Source organism: Bos taurus, chromosome 8 (assembly GCF_002263795.3).
Source record: "Bos taurus isolate L1 Dominette 01449 registration number 42190680 breed Hereford chromosome 8, ARS-UCD2.0, whole genome shotgun sequence".
Taxonomy (NCBI): Eukaryota; Metazoa; Chordata; class Mammalia; order Artiodactyla; family Bovidae; genus Bos; species Bos taurus.
In genome coordinates, this window is record NC_037335.1 from 25,976,806 (window position 1) to 26,002,955 (window position 26,150).

Sequence of the window (26,150 nt, forward strand, 5' to 3'; positions counted from 1 at the left end):
TATACCTCTATTCCTTTACATATTAATCTCTGGGTCATGATCTTTTGCAGTGATTTTAACATTAGCCCAAAGGCATTCATATCAATAGACTATAATCCATTTGCCTAACAAAAGGAACATTAATATGTTGAAACAAGATTTGGAAACCCGAGGTGTAATTGTTGCCTCTCTGCCTCTCGCTGTGGCTTTAGAAACCCAATTGCCACTCTGTTCTTTAGCAGGTGCATTTGAAATGGGAAGGCAATTTCTGATGTACTGCTATTTCCCACAGGTAAGGGAGAATCAACACATACATGGGTTGACTGACTTTCAGTTCTGCAGAGGAAAGAGCCCAAATTGTCTTGTTTAAAATTAGAGGGTCAGTTGCTAAATGCCCCAAATAAAAAGAGAACATATGCCCACAGGGCCTGACTCTAAATGGGGTCATGAACGGGTCTCTTCAGTTCACTCTTTGGAGCAGGTCATTTAAGTCAAGAAAAACACAATCACACTATGACATCATGCCAAACACCCGTGAGTCTAATTCCATCTATGTTTCAGTCCATTTGGTAAAATGCAATACTAGAAGAGCACAGTGTTTTGCCCAGTCACTTATTACAAAAGCAGGAATGTCACTGCTATTCAGCAAGAAGCTACATATAATTAAAAATGACCTACTGTGAAACTCAATAAAAGTGGAGGATCAGTAATTTGAGGTTTTTATCAGCTTTTGCTAAGTTTTCTCTATTTCAAACCAAGAAACCACTCTTCGATTTGCTAAAAAGATCTGGAATATATTTATTGGCTCTTTTTTATTCCTTTGTATTGGCAAAAATAAGGCTTTTGAAAAAAAAAATTAACTGGCCTCAATGTTTTGCTCATGGTTGACTTTGCATTTAAATCCAATTGTAAGCAACAGGTCATATTTCACTTAAATAATGGCAGGCAGCCCTATGTTAGAGACATTGTCACATAAAAGTTTCATAGAAGGAAAAAAGCATTCTGGGAAATAATGAACTACCACAAAGAGGTCAAGTATATGGAAACCAGAGCTCTGATCTTCAAAACGTTTCAATAGCCTTCATTCATTTACCGGTGGAGGGGGTGAGTGGGGCCCTGCAGGGCCAATGTGTGAATATCAGTTCCTCAGGAGAAATGTGCTAATACTTAAATACTTCTGAATCAATTTTTGGTTAAAATAGAAGATGACCAATTTAATTAAATACCCAATGTTTAAGATGAATTTTATTAGAGTAAGGAAAATCCAAACCACACTATGACTGATTTCTGTAATTATCTAGCAACCAATCTCAAATTATTGCTCCTTTTTTCTTGAGGTTGAAAAATTACATAAAGGAAAAATGCACACATTTTTAGTGTGTAACTGGATGAATTCTGATAAAAGAATTCATCCATATAATCACCACAATTGATACAAATTTCTATCACCCTAGAAAATTCCCCTGTGTCTCCTTCTAGTTAAGCCCTCCACTCAGAGGTAACCAGTATTGATTTCTATCGCTGTACATATGATTTCCCTATGGTTGTATATCATAGAACTAGTAGATACCTGACTTCCTTCACTTGATATAATACTTGAGATTCATCCATACTGTTGTAATATTAGTTCTTCTTTGAATTGATAAGGAGTATTGGCTTGTATGAAAACATCATAACTCCATTCTCCATTCTACTGCTGATGGACAATTGGGATGATTCCAAAATTAGGCAAACTTGAATATAGCTGGTATGAACATTCCTGTGTATGCGAAGGAGGAAAAAGACAGAACAGGCTCCATCTTGAAAGCAAGACTCCATCTTGGGCCAGACTGTGGACTTTGAGCTATATGCCCAGTATCTATGAAAACGACATACCAACTGGAAAACCAGGCCCCCTGGATGGAAGAGGCCCAGGGCTCGTGCCTCGACTCTCTGTTGCCTGAAAGAATACCCTAATTATCTGTGTTACTGAATAGAATCATAAATTCTATTCTGCTTATTGGGGTATGACCATGGGCCTACTGATAATGGTCCACTGTTAACTACCTAGGCTTAAGGCATATGAATCACGGGTTGACTTTGATTGTATCTTTCTTTTCCTTTGTTCAGATTAGTTTCAGATAATTTGGGGAGGTGGGTTTGGGCAGGTACACTTAGGGTATATAAGGTTTTCAGAAAAACTGGTCAGGGTCCTTGGCTAAGAGGAGATTCTGCCTTGGGCCCGCCGGTATAATAAACTGCACTCCACTATCCGCATTGTCCTTCTGAGTGAGTTTGTTTCCCAGAACACGTGGCTACAACATTTGGTGCATAGGCCGGAAATTCCTCACTTTGAGGAGACAAGTCCCATTTGGGACTACTCCAAGGCCTCGTGGCTCGAATCTTCTAGAGAAGGGAAGGTGCCTCCCCCTTCTGGAAGGATTCTGCTTCTCAGCACCCGGACCTTTCACGTTAGCAGGTAGTGAACGGCAGCAGGGGAACTGAGTGCCAGGTGAGGAGGAACCCACCCAGTAGGGTTGAAGAGGGGGCCTGATCACCCCCCGGAAGAAATTATAAGGGGCACAGACCCACAGGAGCCTGGAATAGGCAGGTGGCAACGATTGCTTTGTACATAGGTTGATGAACGTGTTAGGGCTTAGGAAGGAAATTTGTGAAGGTCATTTAGGAGGTGGTGCCCATGCCATCTCGGGGAAAATTATTACCAAGCAATTGCCAGGGGATTTTTAGGAGAAGAAACTTGGTTTTTGTGTGCTCGTATTCTGCCCTCCCCAAGAAGTTGTCCCATCTGTTATGAAATTCTTGACCCCCTCAGAATTATCAGGCTAGAAGGAGTGGGATACATAAGTGAGTATGAATTGGCTTTTCTGGAGACGGCATGGGACATGGGATATTTAATCCATCTGTATTTTCATCAGCACCTGATCAAGCCCACCAAGGCAGACTGGACTTTAAAAGTTAAGGGAGAAACAGTTTTGGATCACGTGGTATTCTGGTTCGACTGTGCTGACTGGCAGGTGAAGACACACCAGTCCCCCTTCTCCCTTTGGGATCTGGCAGGTAAGGCTCTTCTCACCCCAATTAGGAAGGAGGCAGAATGGCAATTTAAGTGTCATTGAGTGGAAATATCAGACGTACATAGGGTACTAAGAACTTCGTAGACAGAAGGAAAAGGAAAAGTAGAAGAAGGTCCGAGAAGGTAAGCAAGATGGGGGGAAGTGTATTGGAGTGCATGATTAAAAATTTAAAGAAGGGATTTGGAGGAGACTATGGGGTGAAGATGAAGCCTAACTGCCTCCACATACTCTGTGAGGTCGAATGGCCCCCTGTGGGAGTAGGATGGCCACCAGAGGACACCATGAACTTAAAAATAGTGGAAGCAGTCTATACAGTAGTCACAGGAGAGCCAGGACACCCGGATCAATATCCATATACTGACTCATGGCTAGGGTTAGCTCAAGACCCGCCTACTTGGACAAGGTTCTGTATCCAGAAGGGAAAGGGAAAAATATTAATGGCACAAAAATTGACTGATGATAAAAAGGGAAATTCTACAGGATTTGGAAGGGGATGACCTGACCCCTGCCCCATACTGGATAATGACGTGCCTGCCTCCCAGCGCTCCAGCAGGACCGAAGGCCGCCTTAATGCCCAATCCAGGGCCAGGTGAAGTTCCTGCAGCAGCCACTGCTCTTCCACCAGCTCTCCCGGAGTTCCCAGAGCTGCCGTTTTGGCAGGCTCCAATCCCAGCAGTGGAGACCTCTGGTCAATGCCCCCAGAATTCCACCTCAGCTTGACCTCCTAGATTGTATCCCCCTCTCCTGGTGAGTACTGATGGGAAGGGGGAAGAAAACACAGCAATTAGACAGAGGCTGCACTCTGCCAAGGAACAGGGGGAACGGATCTACCTGATCGAACGCTAGACTATCCAAAATACACTGAAGCCCAAAACCAACTAGCCAAAGCAGAAGGGGCCATCAAGACTGAAAAGGGATGGTGGGAACTGCCAAGTGGCAAATTATTGGTACCAGAGGAGCCAGCACCCACTCTGGTAAGCCAAACACACCAAGCGACCCATCTAGGCCATGAGAAACTGGAAGAGCTAATTGGAAAATATTTCTTGGTTCCCCACCTCTCTTCCCTATGCGGGACAAAATCTCAGAACTGCACTGCCTGCTCACAGGTCAATGCTGCCTCTTGGCACAGACAGAAACCTCCAGGGATTCAGGTGAAAGGCACGTTGCCCTTTGAACACCTGGAAGTGAACTTCACTGAAATGAAACCTCACCGACACTACCATTAGCTGCTGGTCATAGTATGTACATTCTCGGGATGGGTAGAAGCTTTTCCTACCCGGACTGAAACAGCATCAAAAGTAGCCTGGTGCCTGCTTAGGGCGACAGTTCCCAGATTTGGATTTCCTACCAGCATTGGATCGGACAATGGCCTGGCTTTCGTAGCTGATTTAGTATAACAAGGAAGCAAAACTTTAAACATCAAGTGGAAATTACATACAGCATATAGGCCCCAGAGTTCTGGGATGGTGGAAGGAACCAGCCGGACACTTAAAGAGACACTCTCCAAGTGGGTCTTAGAGACTGACTGTTCCTGGGTGGACTTGTTTCCAACGGCTCTGCTCAGACTCAGGATGACCCCACAGTCCCATGGCTCTTCTCCGTACAAAATTGTGTATAGGGGATCCCTTCCATAATAAAACAGGTGTCAACAAATTTGCCTTAGGTGAGGGGAGATGAGATTTCACAGCAGACGGAACAACTGGGTAAGGTAATAAATCAGGTAACTACGTTTGTACAAGAAAGGGTGCCATTCCCCTTTGGGGAACAGACTCACGAGTTTGTGCCTGGGGATCAGGTGTGGTCAAGGACTGGAAACACGACTCCTTGGCCCCACATTGGAACGGTCCATATACTGTTGTTCTAACCAGCCCTACTGCAGTTAAAGTTGCAGGTGTCACCCCCTGGATCCTCCACATGAGGGTGAAGACAGCGTATCACGCAGACCCGGAGGAGGCCGAGCGGACTACACAAAAGGACCCGACTGATCCCTGTGAAGCCAAGGTCATCTTAAAGAAGAAACAGATGAAGCTTTATAATCAACTGCTGCTACAAGGACTTGCTGGTATCATCTTGAGACTAACCATAGTTTCAGTACCAAGAGGGACCTGTGCTACAATTAAAGTTGAATGTTGTAAAAAAAAAAAAAAAAAAAAAGTTGAATGTTGTATATATATTCCTGGTTTATCTGGCTATATATCAGCCACCCTAGATGACATGAAAGGTCAGGTAAAAGTTATGTCTGATGATAATCTTCCTTTTTGGACTTCAGTCCTATCTTGGTTGAAGGGTGATTGGTGGAAAGCTATATTTACCATTGTTATAGTTGCCTTGATATTTCTGCTTTGTGGAATTTTACAATGTATATTGAACTTTGTAACACAAAGGTTGATGCCATTCTCCCAAATTGGATGTCGGAGAGTCAGGGCACAATATATCCCTATGAATTATGCTCATACTATGAGTTAAGAACATCAAGAGGTGGGAATGAAGGAGGAAACAGACAGAACAGGCTCCATCTTGGGCCAGACTGTGGACTTTGAGCTATATGCCCAGTATCTAAGGAAATGACATTCCAACTGGAAAACCAGGCCTCCTGGATGGAAGAGCCCCAAGGGCTTGTGCCTCGACTCTCTGTTGCCTAAAAGAATACCCTAATTATCTGTGTAACCGAATAGAATCATAAATTCTATTATGCTTATTGGGGTATGACCACAGGCCTATTGATAATTGTCCACTGTTAACTCCCTAGGCTTAAGGCATATGAATCACGGGTTGATTTTGATTGTATCTTTCTTTTCCTTTGTTCAGACTAGTTTCAGGGAATCTGGGGAGGTGGGTTTGAGCACGTACACTTAGGGTATATAAGGTTTTCAGAAAAACTGGTCAGGGTCCTTGGCTAAGAGGAGACTGCCTTGGGCCCGCCGGTGTAATAAACTGCACTCCACTATCTGCATTGTCCTTCTGAGTCAGTTTGTTTCCCAGAATGCATGGCTACAACATATGCCTTTTTGTGGAAATCATGCTTTCATTCCTCTTGGATGAATACACAGAAGTAGGATTACTGGGACACAGGGCATGTATATGGTTTGACTTTATAAGAAACTATCAAACTTTCTGCAAAATGGTTGTACCTGTTCACACAGTCATCATTGAAAGATGCTGCTGCTGGTTGCCCCACATTCTTCCCAACACTTGGTGTCATCAAAGTCTTAAATTTTATCCATTCTATGAATATGTAGTAAACTTTATATGGTTGTACTTTAATTTCCTTCCAGAATAATGGTATTGAGAACTCTGTGTGTTGATTGGCCACTTGCAGTGCTCCGTCTGTGAAGTGTCTGTTCAAGTCTTTTTGCCCATTACAAAAACTGAGTTGCCCCTTTTTATTGATTTGTGGCAGTTCCCCATATATTCTGGATACAACAATTTTGTCATATATGGATTGGAAACATTTCCTTCTAGTATGTGACTTGCCTTTACAGTTTCTTAATAGTAACCTTTGATGAGGATGAATTCTAAATTTTGATACAACCTGTAATTTCTTTTTACATTTAGTACTGTTTGTGTTCTCTTTGAGCTTCTCTGGTAGCTCAGGGGTAAAAGAATCCAGCTGCAATGCACGAGACATAGAAGACGCAGGTTCGATCCCTGGGTCAGGAAGATCCCCTGGAGGAGGGCATGGCTTCCCACTCCAGCATTCTTGCCTGGAGAATCCCATGGCCAGAGGAGCCTGGTGGGCTACAGTTCATGGGGTCACAAAGAGTCAGACATGACTGAAGTGACTGAGCAAGCACTCACGCATTCCCTCTAAAAAAAATCTTCACCACTTCAGGCTATAAAGACACTCAAGGTTTTCTTCTATGCTGTGACTAGAAGCTTTCAATTTTTATCTTTTAAGGTTAGATCTATTGTCCATTTTGAATTGTATTTGTGTGCACTGTGAGGCAGTAATCAGTGTTCTTTTCTTCCCCTTATATTTACCTAGGAGCTCCAGCATACCTGGTAAGAGCGCTTTCCTTTCCCATTGCACTACATTGGCAATCCCGTCAAAGGTCCATTTATGTGTGGGTCTGTTTCTGATCTCAATTCTGTTTCATTCATCTAGTGTCGATCCTGGTACAAACACCACACTGTTTTTATTATTGTGACTTTAAGTCTTGAAATCAGGTAGTGTGCTTCCTATTTAATCTTCTTCTCAAAACTCTTTTGGCTCTTCTGGGCCTTTTGCATTTTTATGTAAATTTAAGAATCACCAGGACACTATCTACAAAGAAGCCTGCTACAATTTTAAATGGCATGACACTGAATCTATAAGTCAAATTGGGGAGAACTGGTATCTTTAGCAATATTGAATCTTCCAATTCAGGCACATGGCATATCTTTTCATTTATTTAAGCCTTATTTGATTTATCTGAGCTATGCATGTGGTTTTCCACATATTTTGTTAAATATATTCCTTATGTATTTCATATTTAATGCTATCATAAAAGTGTTTTTTTAGGTTCAATTTCCAATTGTTTGTTATTGGTATCTAGAAATATAATTGATGTTTGTGTATTGAATTTGTATCCTGTGACTGCTAAATTTCACTTAATTATAATGAGTGTTTTGTATATCTTTTAGGATAAACAACTATGCTGTCTGTGAATAGAGTTTTACTTCTTTCTTTTCTTTTACTTAAAACTTACCTGTGGCTTTATATTTAAAGTGTGTCTCTTGCAGAGAGCATAAAATTTAGTGCAACTTTTTTTTTTTTTTTAAAGAGAAGTTATACTGGAGTAAGTAGACATTCCCTTCACCATGGATCTTCCGACCCAGGCAGTGAACCCAGATCTCCTGCATTGCAGGCAGTTTCTTTACCATTTGAGCCACCAGATTTACTACAGAAATTATAGGTTCATAGCAAAATTGAGCCAAACTTACAGAGATCTCTCACATACTCCCTCCCCAACATATGCAGACTGCTGCTGCTGCTGCTGCTGCTAAGTCACTTCAGTCATGTCCGACTCTGTGTGACCCCATAGACGTCAGCCCACGAGGCTCCCCCATCCCTGGGATTCTCCAGGCAAGAACACTGGAGTGGGTTGCCATTTCCTTCTCCAATGCAGGAAAGTGAAAAGTGAGAGTGAAGTTGCTCAGTCGTGTCCGACTCTTAGCGACCCCATGGACTGCAGCCCACCAGGCTCCTCCGTCTATGGGATTTTCCAGGCAAGAGTACTGGAGTGGGTTGCCATTGCCTTCTCCACAACATATGTATAGGGTACCTCATTACCAACATCCCCCCTCAGCATGGTACATGTGTTACAATTCATAAACCCTCATTAGCATTATTTTTTTATTCATTCTGTCAATCTGAATTTTGTCAACTAACATTTAATGTAATTATAGATACAGTTTATTTATATCCACTATTTTGTTATTTATTTTCTATTTGTTTCACCTCTTTTTTATATTCCTTATCATCTTATTGGATACCTCTTTTTAGTATTCCATCTAAATTTCTCAAATGGCTTTTTAATCAGTTCTACATGCATTCCCTTAAATCATCAGTTTACTTAGAATTAATGTTGTATTATTTTATATGATATACTATAAGTATTTTGCAAATACTACATACAATTATATTAACCTCTCCCATATTCTGTGATAATCATTTTTATACATTTTTGCTGTCTTATTTTTTCCACTGACTTATAAACTAATGCAGTTTTTGAATTTTGTATTAAAATCAGTTATCTTTTAAAGAAATTAAGAAAATGGTCTTCGTATTTACCATTTATTTACCATTTCTAGTGTTCTTCATTTCTTCTTCCAAATCTGGAATTTCATCTGGTATCATTTCCCCCTTTATCTCAAAGAACCTCTTTTAGCATTTGTTATTGTATAGGTCTGCTGGCATCAAATTGTACTCGTTTTCATTATCTGAAAATATGGTTATTTCACTTTTATATTTATAAAAGATATTTTTGTTGGATACAGAACTATACATGGACTTACTTTCTTTTAAAGGAAACCTGAGAAGTTTCAAGTCCTATAAAGGACTTTATAGATATTTACACATTTTCTTCAGTATCAGTTTTTTTAATACTACAGTAAAAATTATTACCAACAGTAGCTTAAAACCAAACAAATATACTTCACAGTTCTTTAGGTCAGAAGTTCAAGTACAGCATGGTTTAGCTGTTCCTCTGCTTAGCGACTCACAAGACCGACAGCAGGGCATTGACACAGCTTCACTTCCTCTGCAGGCTTTTGGGGACAATGTATTTCCTTGTTCATTCAGGTCACTGGCACAATTTAGTTCCTTGCAGTTGTAGGACCAAGGTCCATTTTATCCTCGCTGGCTGTCAGTTGAGGGCCATTTTCAGCTTCTAGAAGCCTCTGTATTCCTTGGCTTAGAGCCCCCTTACGCCCCCTTCAAAACCAGCTTACAGAGTGGGTACAAGTCCTCCAAGTATCAAATCCCCTTTGCCTCTTCTTTCTTTCTCTGACTCCAACTGGAAAAACTCTGATTTTGAAGGTTCATGTGATGAGATTGAGGATGAGATGGTTGGATGGCATCACCAACTCAATGGACATGAGTTTGAGCAAACTCCAGGAGATGGTAAAGGATAGGGAAGCCTAGGGTGCTGCAGTCCATGGTTTTGCAAAGAATCAGACACAACTTAGCAACTGAACAACAAAATAGCTAGCCATAGGAGACTCAACTACTACCAGAATTGGAAATTCCTCCTTCCCTTGCCTTAGTTTATTTTTTTAATTTTTTTTTTTTTTTTTTTTTTTGCGGCCCTGAAAAGGGCCTTTAGTTTTTCTAAACGTTTCAAGCTAGATGCTTTGCTCAACCACCAAAACCGTAAAGGGTACAGCCCTGACGTTTGAGCGCGTAGACCACATCCATGGTGGTAACTAACAGTCTTGCGCTTAGCGTGCTCCGTATAGGTGACCGCGTCCCGGATCACATTTTCCAGAAACACTTTCAGCACCCCACGAGTCTCTTCATAGATAAGACCAGAGATACGTTTGACGCCTCCACGACGAGCCAGACACCGGATAGCTGGCTTAGTAATACCCTGAATGTTGTCCCGCAAGACTTTGCGATGGCGCTTAGCACCCCCCTTGCCGAGGCCTTTGCCACCCTTCCCAAGACCAGACATGGTTGCTGTCTCAATCGCCTTAGTTTAAAAGTTAGAGAAATACTAAATTGCTGCAGTTCATGAAATAAATGATAATAACAGGGCAATTAACATTATTTTATATTTAAGGAAATCTACTCAACAGATCAGCAGACTATTTAGACTGCTATATAAATAGAATATAAAATTGAAAGAAAAATATCCAAGTTTTTAAGGATACAATAAGCTTAAAGCTCAACTCTATCATTATTAACTGTGTGAGCAAAGGCAAATAACTTATATTCCTTGATCCTCTTCCTTTATTTGTAAAGTGCTAATAATGAAGTTATGAATATATACATTCAATAGTTTATACTGAGTAAAATAACTTAGCATAGAACTTGAAATATAATATCCTTTAAATAAGAGTTGGCTGAATCTGAATCACTCCTAAAATTATGGCCTAAAAACAAAAACATTTTTTAAAACACTTTTCAACTACAGGGACCATGGTCTCTAGACTCTGTAGAGAATCTAAACCTCTGGGTCACTTTTCAAGTCACATATGCCCTGGAAGCACTGACACAGCACTGCAGGGAGAGACACAACCTTCTCCCCTGCTCAGGAACCAGTGGTTCAGATCAATTTTGGGAATGTGTAGCATACTAAAAGTGTTTTTTTTTTTTCAAGCAGCTAGTCTCCTAAACCAATGTTTCTCAAACTTCTGCGTATATTAAGATCACCTGAAGGGCTTGTTGAACCACAGATGGCTGGGAATAATTCTGAGTTTCTCATTCAGTAAGTATGGGGGCGGGGGGAGGCAAGAATGTACATGTCTAACATATTCCCAAGTGATGCTGCTGCTGCTGATCCATGTAAAGACCACAGTTTGAGAACTATTGGTCTAGAAGTTTGAGAATGAGAGAACAGGTGTGTCTCCATAAAGTACACTTTGGGACCATCATCTAAAAGCACTGCTGGGTCTGGATGAACTATAACCTGGCTGAGAGGCAATGATGCTGAAGAACATGAAGTGAACTCACCAGTGCAAATGAACATCAGTATTGACACTGACCTTGACAAATTACTGACTACATGTATTGTATTGTGAGATGTGCTTGATATCGATCATCTGATCTAAATCTCACAAACCCCCCATGAGGTATCCATTCTACACAGAAGCAAACAGAGGCTCAAAAAGACTAAATCAGGGGTCCAGGCAGCACAGTAAGAGGCAAGTGAGCAAAGCTTCATCTGTATTTACAGCCATGCCTCATTGTTCATATGACCACCTGAGCTCCCACTGATTCTGCATTATGGTGAGTTGTATAATTTCATCATATATCACAATGTAATAATAGAAATATGGTGCACAATAAATGTAACACACTTGAATCATCCCTAAACCACCCCACCCCCCACAACCTGGTCCGTAGGAAAACCGTCTTCCAGGAAACCCATCCCTGGTGCCAGAAAAGTTGGGGGCTACTGGACTAAATAACATGTCCAGAGCTTGTGAGTGGCAAAGCTGGGTCTGCCCTCTACTCTATTTCAGGAAGCATCACAAAAAACCAAAAGAGTTCTATTAATTCCTTCCAAAGCCCAAAGTCAACTGCATCCTGTTTTCCAGGCATGGAATTGAGAGAAAATTCAGACCTGGTGTCTGTCTTCAAGAAATTCACCTTCTCATAGGAGCAACTGATTAAGTCCACAATGATTGCAAACATCGTGAACATCGTGAATGATTTTAAGGATGTGGAGGAGCGCTTCATTTTAAGCTGATTTTAAGGAGGTGGAGGAGGGCTTCACCCTGCCTGGGGGTGGACATGTAAGAGACCCTTCCTTCCTGAGGTGGGATCAGGCTGGGTGCTGAAGTAATTAGTCTGGGAAAGCAGGGGGCTAAGGGCCTTCTAAGAGGCTTTCAGTCAAACCTTGGCTGTACAGCAGAAATACCCAGAGAGGCTTTTAAGAAATACAGATGTCTGCACTTAACACTGACCAGCTGAATCGGAATCTCTGGGAGTATGACCTTCAGATCAGTATTTTTAAAAAACTCTCCAAGTGATCCTACTACACATTTAGGGTAAAGAGAACTGTTGCCCTAAATGATTATTAAAATAGGTTATTAGATATAACAATCACATGATTCACCTGGGGAATGTTCACAATATGGTCTAAATTTCCCTGATGACTGAAAGCACCTTGGCCTTTTGGAGAAAGAAAAATAAACATCTGAGGATCCCTCCCCTGCAGATTCTGTTCCAGTAGGTCAGGTAAATTTGGGATACAAGGTAAATGGTTCTCAGGGTGTTATCCAGGTTGCATTAGCATAGCCTGAGAACTTAAAAATGCAAATTTTTGGGCCCTACCCAGATCCACTGAATCAGGAATTCTGTAGTGTAAGCCAGCAAGCTGTGTTTTTAAAAGTCTCATTTGATTCTGATATACACTCCAAATTTAAGAACCACCCCAAATTTGAAAACCAATTAGTGATCTGTGTCAGGTCAATGTCATGTGATGATGTTTGCTGTTACAGACCTATTTTAAATCCAAGGCCTTTGGTCAGAGGCAGGGTCAGTGTCCCTTATTACCGTTCTAAAAAACTGGCTCAATGGTAAAGTATCAGCCTGAAATGCAGAAGACACAGGGGACTTCGGCTCGATCCCTGGGTTGGGAAGATCCCTTGGAGAAGGAAATGACAATCCACTCCAGTATTCTTGTCTGGAGAATCCCATGCACAGCAAGCTTGGTGGGCTATAGTCCATACAGTTGCAGAGATTCGGATACAACTTAAGTGACTTAGCACACAAAAGAACAGAGGTGTTCTTCAGCTAGTGGTGGCCAGAATCAGCACATTACTCATATAAATATCATTAAAAACACTCTTTCCATTATAGGCTAAGCTATTAGGGTGACTGCCATTAGGAAAAAATGGAGAGAGATCAATCATCTTTGCAGAAAGTTGTATGGCAGCACGTTTAAGGAACTTTAAGACAGTGGGAGAGGTTGTGGATAGGGTTGTGGGGTAGACAAGAATCAACAGATTTGATTCCTGTTTTCAAACTGAGGGTGAAAAATGGGTTCCCAGAATACCCATTTTCAGGCTTTGCACAGAAGCCTTGTGTTGTTTCAGGAATTTTTAAAGTACCCAGTGGGAACATCTTGGCATAGCTTTTGCTGTGATCCATCTGGCTACCTCAGGTGAAGCCATGTGCACACTCCAAGTCACTGGCAGGCAACAGGAATTCAGGTTCAAGTCCAAGGCCAGTGCACAAGGCCACCACTTTGCAGCCATTTCCTGTGACTCCTGCTCTCACTTCAATTTTTCTTTGCTTTAAATCTTCTTACATGCCATGGTATGGCATTTCAATTCCCACCCAACGGAGGCTATGAAATCAGCTTGAGGACTTTTGTTCCAGCAAATGCCAAAATGAACACTGTTGCACTTTTAGGCACACTGTCTGGTTTTAATTTCATTCACAGAAAGTCATCATCCATCCTGCTCTCCAGAGGGCAACTGGTCAATACCCCGAGGACCCATATTACAGGTTAAAGTTCAGATTCCTTAGCTTGTCTTTCAAGACCCTTCTGATGGGAACTAACCTGTATCACCAGTCTCATCTTCATGACTTCCCCTCATTACACTAACTGACTGGCCATTACCGGAACACTGCAAGTTCTCTCATTCTATTAGGATATGAGTTTCATGGGAACTAGTACTTGGTTTCGGAGAAGGCAATGGCACCCCACTCCAGTACTCTTGCCTGGAAAATCCCATGGATGGAGGAGCCTGGTAGGCTGCAGTCCATTGGGTCATGAAGGGTCAGACACGACTGAGCGACTTCACTTTCACTTTTCACTTTCCTGCATTGGAGAAGGAAATGGCAACCCACTCCAGTGTTCTTGCCTGGAGAATCCCAGGGACGGGGGAGCCTGGTGGGCTGCCATCTATGGAGTTGCACAGAGTCGGACACGACTGAAGTGACTTAGCAGCAGTACTTGGTTTTAGTTGCTGTTTTATATCACTGCATTCAATAAATATGTAGTTCTCTGTGCCCTTTCCCATTCTATTCTGTCCCTGGAATGTAGCCTGCTCACATCCCCCTTGGCAAATGACTTCTTGGCCATTAGGTCACATTTCTAGCCCACCCCACCACCACCACCAGCATAAGCAGAGGGCACTCTTTATTCAAGCTGTGTTATAAGTATTCCTGAATTTTTCCTGTAAAAGTAATTTACAGTGATGACCTAGAGTGGAGGGATGGGGGTGTACTGGGAGGGAGCTGAAATGGGGGGAGTCCCTGTATACATATAGATGATTCATTTCATTGTACAGCAGCAACTAAAACAACATTGTAAAGCAATTATACTCCAATTTTTTTAATATTTTTTTTTAAAAATTAAGTAACTTACATTAAAGCTTCACTAAATAAGACTCATGAGACAGTGATTGTTAGATTAATGCAAACAGGAATTACAGAACAGTCCTAAAATCCATACAAGTAAAAGAGATAGGACATTTTTGAAATCATAATATTGATTAGAAAAAAAGGTTTACAATTAGCCTACTAAAGAGTCCTCACAAAAAACAAAACAAAAGCCTAGGCCCTTCTGTTACAAAGCTTGCCTACATTAATAGCCCCAAATGTGTTTCAGTTCAGTTGCTCAGTCATGTCCGACTGTTTGCGACCCCATGAACTGTAGCACGCCAGGTCTCCCTGTCCATCACCAACTCCAGGACTCCACCCAAACTCATGTCCATTGAGTTGGTTATGACAACCAACCATCTCATCCTCTGTCATACCCTTCTCCCCCTGTCCTCAATCTATCCCAGCATCAGGGTCTTTTCAAATGAGTCAGATCTTCGCATCAGGTGGCCAAAGTATTGGAGTTTCAGCTTCAGCATCAGTCCTTCCAATGAACACCCAGGACTGATCTCCTTCAGAATGGACTGGTTGGATCTCCTTGCAGTCCAAGGGACTCTCAAGAGTCTTCTCCAACACCACAGTTCAAAAGCATCAATTCTTCGGCACTCAGCTTTCTTCACAGTTCAACTCTCACATCCATACATGACTACTGGAAAAACCATAGCTTTCACTAGATGGACCTTTGTTGGCAAAGTAATGTCTCTCACATTTTCTAAATGCGTTTGGAAGCAATTTATTTTCTCAACGTAGGCATACAACCTTCTTGTACTTTTTTATAATTGTGATTTTCTGAGTAAATACTTTGCTTCACTGTTAGTATTAATAAAAGATAAATTTGAGCTTGCATCCTTTGGGAAGGATTGGTGGTGATGGTTTAGTCACTAAGTTATAACTGATGCCATAGACTATAGCCCACCAGGATCCTCTGTCCATGGGATTTCCCAGGCAAGAATACTGGAGTGGGTTGCCTTTTCTTTCTCCAGGGGATCTTCTCAACCTAGGGATGGAACCCGGGTCTCCTGCACTTCAGGTGGATTCTTTACCTACTGAGCCACCAGGGAAGGATTGTTGATTCCAAATACCAATTGAGGTTTTGCTATCTTGATATCACACAACAACCAACACTAGACATATTACAGAGGAAATGAAATAGACATTTCTGGAAACAGTGACAGATTTTATTTTCTTGGGCTCCAGAATCACTGCAGATGATAACTGTAGCCATGAAATTAAAAGATGCTTGCTCCTTGGAAGAAAAGTTATGACCAACTTAGATAGCATATTTAAAAAGCAAAGACATTGTCAACAAAAGTCCATCTAGTCAAGGTTATGGTTTTTCTAGTAGTCATATATGGATGTGAGAGTTGGACTATAAGAAAGCTGAGTGCTGAAGAATTGATGCTTTTCAACTGTGGTCTTGGAGAAGATGCTTGAGAGTCCCTTGGACTGCAAGAAGATCCAACCAATCCATCCTAAAGGAGATCATTCCTGGGTGTTCATTGGAAGGACTGATGTTGAAGCTGAAGCTCCAATACTTTGGCCACCTGATGTGAAGAACTGACTCATTTGAAAAGACCCTGATGCTGGGAAAGATTAAAGGCAGGAGGAGAAGGGGATGACAGAGGATGAGATTGTTGGATGGCATCACTGACTCAATGCACATGAGTTTGGGTGGACTCCAGGAGTTGGTGATGGACAGGGACGCCTGGCGTGCTGTGGTCCATGTGGTTGCAAAGAGTCAGACACGACTGAGTGACTGAACTGAACTGAATGTTCATGGGCTCGTAATGCTTTCTTTTTTTTTAGAAAGTAGTTTTTACAAAATTCTGCTTCTTGAAACCCATCAGGAGCTGGTAGAGGTAGGAATGGGAGTGAGAGAAGCTAGCCAATTTCTGACCCCTGCCTTCAACCTTCACATCCAAGAAGCCCAGGTTCATGTTGCTTTACAGACAAATTGGATTCTGTGTGAGAACAAATTTGAACCAATTATTCTATAACAGAAAAAAAAAAAGTTTGAAAGCCACTGTTTTACAACAGTGACAGACATGTAGAGGACATGTAGACAGGAAAGTAAAAATATTAAACTGATGCTTAAATAGACCCTGAAAGATTTACATCTCCCACAGGCCAAGCTTAAATTCATTTTATTGGTGTGGAGCAATGTAGCTGTCTAAATGGGTAGAGAGCTGTGGGAAGAGAGCTGTCATCTCCCCATGGATCTAGCAGAGAAGGCCCCACAGAGAAAAGAAGACCAAAGGCTGGAGGATGAAAGGAAGTGAGCTTAGTGGGGGGGCAGAAGAGGACTGCAGGATAGTCTCAGTCCAGGTGAAAACTGCAATGGACTCCATGATGATGAAAAAGTGAATTCTTGCTGCTAAATCCATTCATGGTCATAAAAACGTCATCTTTTCCTCATTAGACAGGATTTTGCTTTTCTCTCTTTGGTTTCAAATGTCAGTTATTTCACAGTCTTATTAATGCCTTCTCCCCCCACACCCCCAGGAAAATATTTTATTTATTTATTGAAGTATAGTTTTAGGTGTAAAATATACTTGTATTGGTTCCCAATTTATAAAGGTTTATAGTTATTATAAAATACTGGCTATATTCCCCACACTTTACAATATATCCTCTTAGTTTATTTTATGCCTAATCATTTGTACCTCTTACTTCCCTGTTCCTCTTATACTACTCCTCTTCCCTTCTGTCTCTCCCCTGGTAACCACTAGTTTGTTCTCTGTATTTATGAGTCTACTTCTTTTTTATTATATTCACTAATTCTTATAGTGTTCTTGTATGTGATGTATGTGATATCATACAGTATTTTTCTTTCTCCATCTGACTTATCTCACTTAGGATAATGCCTTCCAAGTCCATCCATTTGCTGAAAATGGCAAAATTTCATTCTTTTTATGGATAAATAGTATTCCATTGTGTGTGTGTGTGTGTGTGTGTGTGTATACACCACATCTTCTTTATCTGTTCATCTGTTGATGGACACTTAGGTTGCTTCCTCATCTTGGCTATTGTAAATAATGCTGCTATGAATATTAGGGTGCATGTATCTTTTCAAATTAGTGTCTTTGTTTTATTCAGATACACACCCAAGAGTGAAATTGCTGGGTCATATGGTAGTTCTAAGTATTTTCAGTTTTTTGAGAACCCCTCACTCTGTTTTCCACAGTGGCTTCACTAATTTATATTCCCACCAGCAGTGTAGGAAGGTTCCCTTTTCTCACATCCTCACTGACATTTGTTACCTGTGTTCTTTTTGATGGGAGCCATTCTGAGAAGTGTGAGGTAATATCCCTCATTGCGGTTTTGATATGCATTTCTTCGATGATTAACAACATTGAGAATATTTTCATGTGCCTGTTGGCCATCTGCATTTTCTCCTTGGAAAAAAAATGTCTATCAGTTCTTCTGTCCTTTTTAAATCGGGTTGTTTTCTGATGTGGAGTTGTATGAGCTGTTTATATATTTTGGGGGTTTGATCTCTGATCAGGGAACTAGATCCCACATGCCACAACTAAAGATCAACTAAAGATCCTGCATGCTGCAATGAAGAACTGGCACAGCCAAATAAATTAATTTTAAAAAATTTATGTTGATAATTTAAAAAAGTGCCGATTGACTCCCGAGACAATGCTAGACCCTTCCCATACTCTATCCTTTTAAATTGTTTGAATAAATTTGATGAAAAGAAAAAAGTATGAGTTTCTATGACTCCTTCCTTATATACTGAATCACCCTTGTGAACTGAATATTCTCTCATGGGAATGAAGTTCAGATCATTTCATGCCCAAGATATTTCATTAACTCAGATCCTTTTTCTGAGTTACACACATTCATTCTAAAACTGGGAACCAAAATACAAATATCTTTGGCTATTTGTTAACAATAAAAATTAAATAGCCTTTTGCAAAGACTATTTTCTTATTATAAGTATTGCAAGTATAGGATTTAAAAGATGCCTAAAACTCTAAGCCATCGTTAATTATTAGTTAGAAATTTGATACTTAGGCATAAAAGAAAATATAAGTAAGTAGTTATTAGACTGTTATATATGCAATTAACTCTTAGAAGCCTCAAGCAAGGAAAACATTTAAATCATAATAAAATCAACCAGTAAATATTGATAGCATACCTGCTATTTATCTATTTAGATAACCTGTTTACATACTTTTATTCTTTCTATTTAGCACAAGAACACTAGGAGTCTAGACCCTCAATATTTTACAGTTTTATTATAGTCAAGACCTAAACATATGGAAAAAAGGGAGAAATAAATAGAAAAAGCAAGAGAATTCCTAAAAAATATCTACTTCTGCTTCATTGACTATGCTAAAGTCTTTGACTATGTGGATCACAACAAACTGTGGAAAATTCTTAAAGAGATGGCAATACCAGACCACCTTACCTGTTTCCAGAGAAACCTGTATGCACGTCAAGAAGCAACAGTTAGAACCAGACATGGAATAGCAGACTGGTTCAAAATTGGGAAAGGAGTACATCAAAGCTGTTTATTGTCACCCTGCTTTTTTAACTAATATGCAGAGTACATTATACAAAATACTGGGCTGGCTAAAGCTCAAGCTGGAATCAAGATTGCTGGGAGAAATATCAACAACCTCAGATATGCAGATGACACCACCCTAATGGCAGAAAGCAAAGAGGAGCTAAAGAACCTCTTGATGAAGGTGAAAGAGGAGAGTGAAAAAGATGACTTAAAACTCAACATTCAAAAAAACTAAAATCATTGCATCAGGTCCTATTACTTCATGGCAAAACATGGGAAAAAATGGAAACAGTGAGAGACTTTATTTTTGTGGGCTCCAAAATCACTGCAGATGGTGACTGCAGCCATGAAATTAAAAGATTCTTGCTCCTTGGAAGAAAAGCTATGACAAACATAGTGTATTAAAAAGCAGAGACATTACTTTGCTGACCAAGGTCCATATTGTCAAAGCTATGGTTTTTCCAGTAGTCATGTATGGATGTGAGAGCTGGACCATAAAGAAGGCTGAGCACTGAAGAAGTGATGCTCTTGAACTGTGGTGTTGGAGAAGAGTCTTGAGAGTCCCTTGGACTGGAAGGAGATCAAACTAGTCAATCCTAAAGGAAATCAACCCTGACTACTCTTTGGAAGGACTGATGCTGAAGCTGAAACTCCAATGCTTTGGCTACCTGATGTGAAGAGTCGACTCATTAGAAAAGACCCTGATGCTAGAAAGAGGAGAAGGGGACAACAGAGGGTGAGATGGTTGGATGGTATCACCAACTCAATGGACATGAGTTTGCACAAACTCTCGGAGATGGTGAAGGACAGGGAATCCTGGTGTGCTGCAGTCCATGGGGTCACAAAGAGTCAGACATGACTCAGTGACTTAACAACAAAGTAGTAGGGCTCTCAAATTTTTTGGCCCAACAGGATAAAAAAAATATATATATATTATAATATATAATTTATATATATTATATATATAATACTTTTATCAGTAACAATGGCAACGCCCCAAGGCAACAGGGCCTTGATGAGGTAGAGAGCATTATCTTGGAAAACTGTTAATATCAGTAACTCATTTGTGTGGTGTTGTAACAGTCCTCACCAGCAGGCTGAGCTTTCTTTTGATGTTGGGGTTCAGCCCCTAAGTCGTGTTGGACTCTGTGAGACCCCATGGACTGCAGCACACCAGGCTTCTCTGTTCTCCATTATCTCCTGGAGTTGGCTCAAATTCTCGTGCCTGTGCCTAAACTCTGTCCTCTCCTCTGGCATGGAGAGTTCCTGGAGTGGCTCAAGTACAGGAGAAACTCAGAAACGGCAGAGGTCACATAATATCAGAGCTTTTGACAAGCTTTAATGGAATGGAACGTCCACTGAAACTTTAAAGACGGTACAGCCTTGGGACTTTCCTGGTGGTCTGGTGGTTAAGAATCCACCTTCCCGTGCAAGGGACATGGTTTTGACCCCTGGTTGGGAAGCTAAGACCACACATGCTGTGGGGCAACTAAGCCTGCCCACTGAAACTACTGAGCCCACGTGCTCTAGAGCCCATGTGCCCCAACAGAGATCCTGCATGCTCCAACTAAGATGATATGCAGCCAAATAAATAAACAAATATTTTTTGTAAAAAGATGGTATAGCCTTGCTATGCTATGCTATGCTAAGTCACTTCAGTGGTGTCCGACTCTGTGTGACCTCATGGACGGCAGCCCACCAGGCTCCCCCGTCCCTGGGATTCTCCAGGCAAGAATACTGGAATGGGTTGCCATTTCCTTCTCCAATGCATGAAAGTGAAAAGTGAAAGTGAAGTCGCTCAGTCGTGTCCGGCCCTCAGCGACCCCATGGACTGCAGCCCACCAGGTATAGCCTTAACTCTTTGCAAATGAGTACAATCTTCCATACTTTTCCTGTGGAATATAACCTAAGGCCTCTACAATCGTATCCTGTGTCTGAAGTTCAGAGGGGCTGCCATTAGCACAGAATAAGAAACTTTTTTCACATATTTGGAATATGAAACAGTTAAATTTAGATAATTTTTATACTTATCAAAATATTGTATGCACACCATTAAGAAAGACAAAAAGTGCTCAAAGATTTGTAACCAAACCTGGAGACTCTAACAGAGTTTTCTTCATCCTCCAATTTCCCTAAATAACATAATCACTTTTTGTGTGATTTCTTTCTGCTTTTTGCTCTATTTTTCTAAATATGTTTTGTAATTTCTCGATTAACCAAATTAAAATAACATATATTTGCTTCTGATAATGTTACATGAGGATTTTAGTTCTTTTACACTTCTTTCTAATTATTCTGCTGCTGTGCTGCTAAGTAGCTTCAGTCGTGTCCGACTCTGTGCGACTCTATGGACTGTAGCCCACCAGGCTCCGCCGTCCATGGGATGTTCAAGGCAAGTGTGCTGGAGTGGGTTGCCATTGCCTTCTTCTTCTAATTATTCTAGCCAACTGCATTTTATCAATTCTAAGTTACATTATTTTCATACATTTTAATATCTCTGAAATTGATAGGTACTTGGTCATGAATTTGTGTCGTATACTCTTTTTCCTTTCTTATGGGTACCTAAGATAATGGTGCATGTTATAATTGAAGGTAACTTGGACTGATAAAATAATTTTGTATTATATCCATATTCCTACCTCTTTATTATGACTACAAAATTAGTACATACTGTGGCGCTAAGTAGTAACTTGATTATATTTTTCTTCTACAATTTTTCGCTTACAATGAAATAACTGTCCAATTTTTTATTAAAATTCTTTTTAACCTGTAGCTAATTTACCCCAAATATCTGTAAAATGCCTATCAATATAACTTTCTACTTGACCCCATAGTATTAAGAAATCCTTAGTTTAATAATTTTGTAAACTTCCCTTTGAAACCTGGCATACTTTTGCTCTCATTTGGGCTGGGCACTTTAGGCTCGCTATTCAGCTGTCACCCGGGGATTTAGTTCTTTGTCTTCTTCTTATAAGTTTCCTTTGCCTTTCTCCTGTATTAGGTCATCTGGTCACTGGATCTCATCCATGGTTTTGTGGTCACCACTAAGAGCTTCCTTAGAAATCATTTTCATCTTGAATTTTGAAAGCATTGTCCTACTGTCTTCTAGCTTCCAGTTATGCTGATGAGAGGACATGTTCTCTGGAAATTTTTAGGCTTGCCCCAATTTCCTTGGGATTTTGAAATTTCATCAATGTCAAAGTGTGCTTTGGTGCAGGTTTGTTTTTTTTTTTTTTCCATTTTACAGGTTCCAGACTCGTGTTTCTTTCTGGCTCTTATTCCCCAGATCTATGTTTGCTATTTGCAGCGAGTTACCTGTGACCCTTCAAAATTCTCACACCCACTCTCTGCTTCATCACTCAGATTTTTCATCTTCAGCTTTTAGCCAATTCTTGTGCAAGCTAAGAATTCCATGTTTGAAAACAGCAAGTGTATATCCTGGTCCCATGATTGTTTTCCTCAGAGAGAACATGGCAGGGCTCAGAAATCAGCCAGTTTCTTGAGTTGTGTCTCTGAGAGTCCTCTTATGTGTGGCATTCAGAACACCTAAGTTCAATTCTAAGCAGTATGAGAGACTAGTAAATATCTATCTATCTATTTAACTGCTATTTCAACAGATGATAGTAGTAGTTGTTCTATGGCATTTCTTTAAAACCTAACCAACTTGAGACATATCCAACTCTTTTTACCAGGTCATTTTCTCAACCAGTGGAGAAGATACAGATGGACACCGAGGAGGAAAACGTTCAGATGTATACAGTAAAATCTACATGAAGAGGCAGAACAATGTGGCTGCTCAGAGGCCAGGCACTGCCATCAAACTTCCTAGGTCTGAACGACCTCCTAGCTGTAGGATATTGAGAAACTTACCTAACTCCTCTCAGCATCAGTTTCCTCACCTACCAAATGATGCTAACAATAATGTTTTATACCATGCAGTTACTGCGAGGACTAAATGAAGTAAGGATACATGCTGCCTGGCAGAAATGCCAGCTATTACTATTCTTGGCTGGCACTAGTTCTGTGACTGAGCAAAGTGCTTACCCCAAGTCTTGTTTTTTTTATTTGAAAAAATGAGAATAATTGAGTGCTTGCTTCATAGGGTGATTCTGAAGAACAAATGGTTAAATGAGCATACAGTTCAGCTCAGCACTAGTACACTAAGTACTTAATAAAAGTTAGTTACCCACACACCCCCAATCCCCCTCTCCCCACACACAAACACACTGGAGATGATACCTCTGAGTCAAAATTCAGTGCACGGTGGCTCATGGTTAATGCTACTGGATTCAGAGTAACTTCTCCCACCTTTTATTGTGGATATGACCTTTTTTGGCACCTGATTTTGTTTTCTGGCATCTCTTTCAATTATAAAAGAGGAATCTGTTCTCTATGAATCATGGGATGTATTTCTTTATTTTTTACACTGTTTTTTGGCCCTTTTGGGATTTGGTCTCTACTTTCTTTTATATACCTGCTCTTCTCCATGCCTTTACTTTAACTCTAGCCTCCTTGGAGTTTCCTTTTTTCCTAATCACTGCCCTCATCCCACTTGTTTAAGCCGCTGTCTTTCCCCCCCGGGACTATATCCTAGCACAGAGAAGCTACGTCTGGTTGTAGCCGACTCCAATAGAGAAACGATGGGTTAGCGGAATAGAGACTAATTCAAACCTGCAGGTCTCTTTTTATGATGCTACTTTATCATTCCACGTTAAAGAAAAAGGTAAAAGAGGAAGTGGAACTAAATGATAAATGCTGCCAATAAAACAATAGCATCAAGTCCCCTGCTCCAAAACGATACCAAATGACCCCCAAAAGACTTTTACTGAGGTTCAAAGAGTTCCCATTTCTGAAATACTAGGTACAATATTTTTTAACAGAGTAAATAGAGCCCAAGAGATAGTAAGTCTTTTAAACACTTCTCTCCCTTCCCCTTCAGTTAAGAGGAGCCAACTTAATATATTTTTCTTCCAATTGAGCCCAGGGGACCCTATGCACTACTGGGGACTACAGAAGGTATTTGGGGGTCTAACCAACAGCAGAAGACAGATGGCAGGCTCTGTGGTAATCGCAGGTTCATCTGAGGCGTGCTTATTAAGCCCATGCCCTCTTCCAGAGCCTTCTGACACACAGCCCTTTTGAATTTGACCCCTTTCATTTTCGTGTGGCAACTTGTAGCTCATGATGCCTTGGGGCTAGTTATAATAAGTTCATGTCTGAGATTACACATCTGATATTTATAAAAACACAAATACTCCAGAACTTTCTCCAGGCAGGAAATGACAAATCTTTGGTAAGCTATTTTCAGGACTTAAAAAAAAGAAAGAAAGAAAAAAAAAAAGAAGTTGGTGATGAACTAACCATTGAAAGTACGATGTTGCCTTACTGCATATTGAAACCAGTCCCTTCTAACAAAAATGCCAAAAGCCATTATCTATACAATTTAATACTGTGCAGTAAGTCCTTGGCAATCCCCAGTAATCTGAAACATTACATAGTATTGCGCCGGACGGGACATGAGATAATACGGACTGACTTAATTAGACTTGGGGATGCCGGCCTATCGTGACTCTATAAGTCCAACTTTGTTATTTCTCAATGAATTCCAGTTGGAAAATATGATCTCAGGTGATAACATTTCCTTAACTTTTATGTATCTCATTTTATTACTTCAGAGGATCATGGTGGTGGTGGAGGTGGTGGCCAGTGGCAGCTGTGGTATGTTTTCTTTTAAAAAGTACTCAACTTTAGTGTTTGCCAGAAAGCATTATTTAAGTCTTCAAGATACAAAGTCCCTCAAAGCAATGCTGTCTTTTCAGTATTCAAATCACAGATTCTTAATCATGTTTACCTCTGGTACGAATGGGAGAAACAAAGAGAGAGCTTCACTGTGATATCTTGGTACTGGATGACCTTTTGTAAAATGCTCCTTCTTGGCTCTGTGAGGCCAAGCTATTCAAAACCAACTATTTCAGCCAAAGGTCATACATTGATAGAATACATGATTCAGAATCGTAAGTCCTTGTGCTATTAAAAAAAATTTAATTCATTTTTTTTCTATTTGTATTTTGAAGATTTCAAGCATAGAGAAAAGTTGAAAGAATGATATAGCACATTAAGATTTTCCCATATATACTTTATTTACATGTATATATATTGTATACACTGATATCTATCAAATATATAAATATATAAAATACTATTACATATATGAAAATTGACAATTATTCTCTAATTTGATACAAATGACAATAATTCTCTAATTTCATCTACTATCTGCTGCTGCTGCTGCTGCTAAGTTGCTTCAATCGTGTCCGACTCTGTGCGACCCCATAGACGGCAGCCCACTAGGCTCCTCTGTCCCTGGGATTCTCCAGGCAAGAATACTGGAGTGGGTTGCCATTTCCTTCTCCAATGCATGGAAGTGAAAAGTGAAAGGGAAGTCTCTCAGTTGTGTCCGACTCTTAGCAACCCCATGGACTGCAGCCTACCAGGCTTCTCCGTCCATGGGATTTTCCAGGCAAGAGTGCTGGAGTGGGGTGCCATTGCCTTCTCCTCATCTACTATCTAGCTTGTACTAAATTTTTCTTAATTATCATCCAAATATTTGTTGGTTTCTTTTTATCTAGTTTGTTTATTTGAATCGGAATCCAATCAAAGTTTATATTTTGCATTTGGTTGTTATGTCCCTATAGTTTCTTTTAATTTACAACAGTCCTCACAGATGTTTTGTTTATTTGTTTGGTTTATAAAGATCTTGACTTTCTCAAGGGTCCAAACTAGCTCTCTTGGAATGTTTTGTATTTTCAATTTGTCCAATTGCTTTCTTGAAAGAAATATAATTTTGCTTATTTTTTTAGTTCCTGAATTTTTTATCAACTAGAAGTTAGTTCTAAAGGCTTTTTTAGATGAATAACATATTTTTGGCTGTCATACTGCAATAATTATGCATTTAACTTTATCAGGAGACACATAATGCCAGGTTGGCCGACTGTTAGTGATGCTAAGTTAAATCATTTAATTAAGGTGATAATGAACT

At 40.3% G+C, this 26,150-nt stretch overlaps 1 protein-coding gene across 2 annotated transcripts in view; it reads right to left on the minus strand.

Moving 5' to 3' along the window:
• The window catches only part of ADAMTSL1 (ADAMTS like 1), a 1,134,169-nt gene that overhangs the window by 649,592 nt on the left and 458,427 nt on the right, over nucleotides 1–26,150 (minus strand). The window lies entirely within an intron of this gene.